Source organism: Myotis lucifugus, unplaced genomic scaffold (assembly GCF_000147115.1).
Source record: "Myotis lucifugus unplaced genomic scaffold, Myoluc2.0 scaffold_461, whole genome shotgun sequence".
NCBI classification, from domain to species: Eukaryota; Metazoa; Chordata; class Mammalia; order Chiroptera; family Vespertilionidae; genus Myotis; species Myotis lucifugus.
In genome coordinates, this window is record NW_005871509.1 from 474,283 (window position 1) to 480,991 (window position 6,709).

Genomic DNA, 6,709 nt, shown 5'->3' on the forward strand with positions numbered 1-6,709 from the left:
ATTGAAGGAAGAACCTACCATTGTTCCACCCACATCTGGGTGTTGCTGTTGACATTCCTTTGTTGAGCCTATATCTTTATAAGCTTTTTAGCAAGTATATGTCGAACACTTCTGTTTCATGGTCAAGACAGGATCAGAGGCCATGGATACTGACAACAGATTGGTCTGTTTTATTCTGTCTTTTTCCATGATTATATCTACTGCCTCATCTTGATTTATAAGCAAAACCTAAGCAACCTACAAAAATGTGTTTTGTGGTTTATCTAGGAATAATACAGAAAATATTGCTATCATCAGTAAGCTTTACAAGAAAGTCAATTTTGTACAGTTTATTTTGACGTAAATAAAATGTGAATTTGTTAAAAAAAAAAAAAAGGAAGAAAGAAAGAAAATTGCCAGAAAAAATCACCTTGGCTTTATATAAAACACATATCATATCATAACTATAGGCCCTTTCCCAGAAAATACTGATGTGGGCTCTTGGTTGGCAACCTCAGTTCTTGAGTTGGGCTAAGGAAGAATTCAGAGCCAAGAACTCTAGTGCAAGATAAAGTTCATTAGGGAGCGAGATGCAAGTACACTGAAGAAAGAAGAGACTGCGCTGCTCAAATGGCTGCCTTGGCCTTGTGAGGGGAAAGTCACAGAGGCAGCGAAGGGGGCCCAGGTGGCTGTGTGCACGCAGAGAACAAGTATGCATGCACACGAAGGGTCCTTAGAGCTTAGTAGAAAGGAAGCAAAGCATAGGCACCTAAGGAAAGAAGAAGGGGAAAGGCCTGGGCATGAGAGAGCGAGCATGCAATGTGTCCTTTGCCTTAAGGGTTTTATCTGTTTTCTAAAGGCAGGAGTTTAAGGGAGGTCTCAGGGGAGGATCTCAATAGAATATTCTTCAGCTTTCCAGGTGTGTCCTTGCTGTGCCCTGGTCTCCACTGGTTGGTAAGTGCTAGTTCCCATGCCATAGGGAAGCTTCATCTGGTTTTGCGGCTTTTCTGTTCCTGGAGCTGAAACACAACGGAGGCCTAGATGTTATCTCTAGTTTGACCAAAACTCTTCTCTGTGGTCAATGGACCCTAGGTTTGGTTCCTAAGATTCGTTGATATGATCAGAACCTCATTGTCCTGAGGGCTTAATGATTAAGGGGGTGACTGTGTAAGGGAGAAGTAGGCAGGTGAGCCAGGGTGCAGTTTCAATCAGCTATCTGTCTCAGTTCCCCTGTGCTACTTGCCCACAATTTTCCTGTCTAACTATTCTGCCTCACTGCTACTCCAAATACCCCCTGTTTGGGGCCATAATTCAGTTTCCTTTCCTGGACCAGAACCCATTTAGGTTGGGTTTCTAAAAGATGCAAAGCTGAAGATACTTAATCAAATGAAAGCCTGAAATCCTAAATTCCTATGCATTGTCTTTATCTGGTAGGCATGACTGGGCCATAAACCAAACTCGGTCTTTTTAACTTCTCTCTGTGAAAGCCTAGAGCTGAGACCATTGTAATAATCTGGTTATTAATTAACAGGAAAGAAATAAAGGAAGACCAGGTAATAGGCATGCCATTTTTACAGCTGTGCCAGGAAGCTGCAGTTTAACACCCTCCAGGTCTATTCCCCAAAGATCAATGGGGGAAGGGACTAGATCAGTGGTCGGCAAACTGAGGCTTGCAAGCCACATGCGGCTCTTTGGCCCCTGGAGTGTGGCTCTTCCACAAAATACCACGTGTGGGCGCGCAGTACAGTGCGATTGAAACTTCGTGGCCCATGCGCAGAAGTCAGTATTTTGTGGAAGAGCCACACTCAAGGGGCCAAAGAGCCGCATGTGGCTCACGAGCCACAGTTTGCTGACCACTGGACTAGAAAATAGACACATGCCTGGCAAGGTCTGGGTGACACGGGAAGGTGCTTGTCAGTCATACCCGGGAATAGGGCATAGGCCAGAGTAGGCATGTAGGCGTGACCACTGCAAGGGTAGAAAAATTTGATATTTAGACTCTTGAACAAAGGGAATTCCCTTTCTGAGGCCTCTTGCACTTCTGGCTCTCCTATTGCAGAGGACATGCCCCCCTGCACTCGCCCAAGTGGCCCACAGCCATGCGGACCCCACTCAGTGGACTGATGGACACACTAGCCTGCTGCTACAGGGGACCCAGCTGCCCAACGAACGGAAACTCCAGACGCTGGCTTCTAGCTCTGCCACACCCCGAGCGGCACCTTTTCCAGGAAAATGAGACTTTGGAAACCAAGGGATGTAACTTCATGTGAATAAAAGCACTCACTCTTCTGTGCAAGTCAGAATATTCTTTTTCTCCAGATATTGCAAAAGTCAGCCCCCCCAGCTCCCAATGGGGAAAAGGATACCCCACTCCTAAGAGCAAAGGAGGAATCGCACCTGTGCAATTTGCCGATAGGAGCGCAGTAAATACGCCCTTTACCCTTGTTTTCCTGGCACACTGAGGGTCCTCTCATTTCCCCTAACCCAGTGGTCAGCAAACTGTGGCTCGTGAGCCACATGTGGCTCTCCACTGCCCTAACCCAGAGCTCTCCAGAAACACATGACAGGCGCGCATGTTCAGTGCGATGCTCAGCCCAACTCCATCCAGAGAGAAGAAAAAAGGTGAGGCCATGTCTTCCTTGTCACTATCAAAATTGCCCCCGAGTACTGCCAACTTCACATCTGCTAAACTTATTAATTATTCTTGCCTTCAGGGAAAGATTTTATAAGATACTTGGCACAGAATAGGAATGTAGTACAATTTTGTTGGATTAATGTATTTCTCTACCTCTTATTAACCTTTTCATGTCGAAGAACAAAAATTCTGCCACCCTGAAGCTGCTTTTGGGATACTGATTTCAGCTGTTTATTAAGAAACAAGACTCAGAAAGAACCTTTGACCCTCCCCTCCTTTCCTGCTCGAGATTCAGACAGAGTCACCTGCGTCAGGGAGGAAATCTTAGGATGAGGCTATTCCCTAATTTGCATTAAGTGTGGTAAACAGGAGGGCTTCCGGCAGATGCCTCAGCTCCACACCCACTGTGTCCCATTGCTCCTGAGCTGCCTAGCAAGGGTTTTCCTGACCTTTGTCTTCCTGTCTACTCTTCCACAACTACCTGTAAATCACTCATTCTCACTCCTGAAAACTTGACCCCACTCTCCTCTCTTTCTCCTTTGTTCCTATTGTCTTACTAGTATATGTTTCCTCATTCTCTTTGGAATTGTTATGGATTTGTTATGGCCATGTGAATTCCCCAATGCACATGAATTAAAACATTTGATTTTCTCCTGTTAATCTGTCTCTGAAAATGTGGTTATTGACACGGCCAGAAGAACTTAGAAGATGGGAGGAAAAGTATTAATTTTTGTTTTAGCCCACACACCTCCTCACTGACGCCAGGATGATAACGCAGCACATTCTGCCGGCATCGGTAAGCTTTACAAAGGGAAAGGGAGCTCCGGGGAAGATGCTACACTGTTGCCCTATTAAGTGCTCATGTTCAGAAGTGATATTCATCAATTTTGATCACAAATAATTGGCCAGAACTGATCTTAGAGACACACTCAAATACAAGAAGTTTAGTTAGTATCATGTGCTGGATATATTTGATTAACATCTTGAGTTTTATATCCTTTAATAAGAACAAGATTATCGGGCATAACTAGTTTGATGTAAGTACAGTTTAGATAAGTATGATCACAGCATATTTTCAGAATCTCAGATTGGTGTTTCTGCTCTATCCCCGTCCAGTCCACATCTAGACCTAGGCCTATGATGATAACAACAGGGGCTGGAAAGAAAAGTTATGAAACCTTTACAAAAATGTTTAATTTGTAAATAACTTCTATTTCATCCTTCTTTTAAAAAAATGTCTCCAGAGTTGGGAGAGGCAATTGTCTCCCTTCCCAACAGAATCCATCAGAGGATTGTCACCTCTAGGGCTCCATGGAACTAATTTTATTTTTGTCACTCTGTATTTTCTTAAAGAAGGTGCACAAAGTTTCATAAATTTCAAGACTCCCTAAACATATCTTTCCTTGCCAGTGGGTATTTGTCTGCCTGGAAATTTCATTCCAGAAGTGCAATCACCGTGAGAGCAGGGGAGCTGCCTCTGAAAGGCACAGACCACAGTGAGTCTTTGTGCACTGGAAAAGGGGGAAATATCAATTGTCACTTTACATTCAGTAAGTATCTATGCATCTCTATGAGATAAACATAATTGAATTTATAGCAATTTAATTAAATTCAATACTGTGATTATAAGGGATATATATATATATATACATATATATATATATAATTCAAAAATATATTTAAATCAAAAAGGTCAGATGTCTTATAAAGTTATTAACTTATTGTTTTATTTCTCAAAAAAGGGAAAATAATATCTCTAGGGATATCTGGAAAGATTTCCAGGGACCTCTGGAGGGTGAGAAGAAAGTTCAGACACTCTGCAGGAATCATGGAAAGAAGATGCCATCCTGTTCAGGCTGTGGTGGGGTGGGGCTGGAAGCATTTCCGACCTCCTAAATTGGGGAAATGGGTCATCCACACACAGGCCATGGCAACTCGATCAACCTGAATATTACATACGTCAGAAGCCATACCTGTCCCCCAACTACTTTCTCCTCTTGTCAATTTCTAATAGAACCTGTCTACTTCAAACACACAGGCCAACTTCATGCACACGTGTTTATTTGACGTGTCCTTTGTAGGCTGGATTCTGTGGGTGCAATAGACATGCGTTAGCTGTGGTTCTCATGCTAAGCAATTTAGATTCTTAAAATCTTCACGTATATTCATTTACCTAATTTCCACGTCTTACTGTGAGTTTCACATTAGGAAAATATCTAATATTTTAAAGAGGATGTGGCACTTCCCTGTATATGGGCTATAGGTAGACCAGAAATTGGATATTCAGTTTGCTTCTTAACTGGCAGTGTAGTCTTAGGCAATTTATTTAACTTGTCTCTGCCCAGTTTGTTTAATCTCTAAAAAGGACACTAACTCTATATATCATAAGTTTGCTGGAAATATTAACTGAAATTATGTATGCAAAGCACTTAGCTCTATTACTGACACCTATGATAAGTTTTATAAATGGAAGATCAACATCATTACTGTGAAGAATCCCGGATTTTTGAGGAACAGATTTGACTTTGCACACCATTCCATTCGTGAGTCCTTCCCTTCATCTGATTTTACACTCAAACTGCTATAAAGTAGGCACTGCAAAGGTTTGTGAACTATCTTAGATATAAGCTCTTCACAAACTGTTCATTTTCCCTCCAAACCAGTGTGAGGATGTGTCTTCCAAAACCCCAGGGATGCAGGCTTAGTGGTCAGTGCAGCTTTTGGATTCTTCTGCAGTGGGTTAAAAGTAAGTGAGAATCTTGTTATGTGTTTCCTGGCCCAGGCCTTGTAATAGGAGTGCTGACTAAGAGATGAATAGTGTCAACTCCGGAGTAATTACGGCCAGTATTAGGGTTAATGGAGAATCAACCATACTCTTAGACTGGGTTTCCCTTTGTCAGTTTATTGAATTAGAGCATAAAACAGTCTATAATAACTTCAAATATAATGAAGGTCCAAACACAAAATTATTTGACACTGTCATCAAAATAAAATTCTGAAGCTCATTTAGATTGCTTTCCTTTATCTCATTCCAATCTACAAAAACATGTGCTGACCAATCAATCCTTTCTGAAGTCACCATCATTATCAAACACTAGAGTCCCAATGCATGAAATTCGTGCAAGGGACTCAGCCCTCCCAGCCCCTCACAGCTTCTTCTGGAAGGTCGTCCAGACGGTCATTCTTCTGTTCGGTCTAATTAGCACGTTAGCTCTTTATTATATAGGATTCCTCCACTGCTTACTATTATATAGCAAATGCAATAGAAAGCTAACAAATGCCGACTACATGCAGTGAGCCTATATCACAGAGCCAGGTATTTTCATACGCTTTGTATCTACTGTTCATCAAAGCAACCATTCAAGGTGACTTTTATAAGAGCCATTTTAGAGACGAGAAAATTAAGCCTTTGAAAAGAAAGGGACTTACCCAAGATCATAAGCAAGAGTACAAAGACATAATCCTGGCCCTGGAAGAAATTATTGCCTAGAGACATTAAGAAATATTACAGGAGTCGCTCAAAAAGATTAGCTAGTAGAAAAACAGACTCAATCTCAAGAAGGCCAAACATCAAGGTCCACTGTCCAGGAACACATAAAAATCGGGTGCTACCAATCCTCTACCTCAACATGCAGCCCAGGATACACTGTACTCTTGGAGCAGGGGGTCTGGAGCAGGAGGAAGGTCCTATCATCCCTGGCAATGTGATGCTCTGCTCTTTGATTCTTCTTCTCTGAAGGCCTCCACATATTGTCACTTCTCTCCATTTCTTTCCATTTGCCTCTCCCCTTGGTGTTCCTTCAGAAAGTGGTATTTACTTGCTGGACTGCAAATCTAACTCTCTTACAAACTTCCCACATCACAGGGAGAATCCATCCCTCTCACCCTTTACTGACAAAATGAAGTGCAAGCTGCCTGCCTAGCATCTAACCTCGACTCCTTCCCATCATTCCTTGGTTTCACTGTTAACTTCCATGACATAAATGCTAACTTCCACTCATCCATGCTTTTTCCTGGAATCTGGACTATTCACGTTGTCCCTCTGCCTGGAAGACTCTTCCTTTGTCATCTGGCCATTGCCTCTGCGTCCACCTT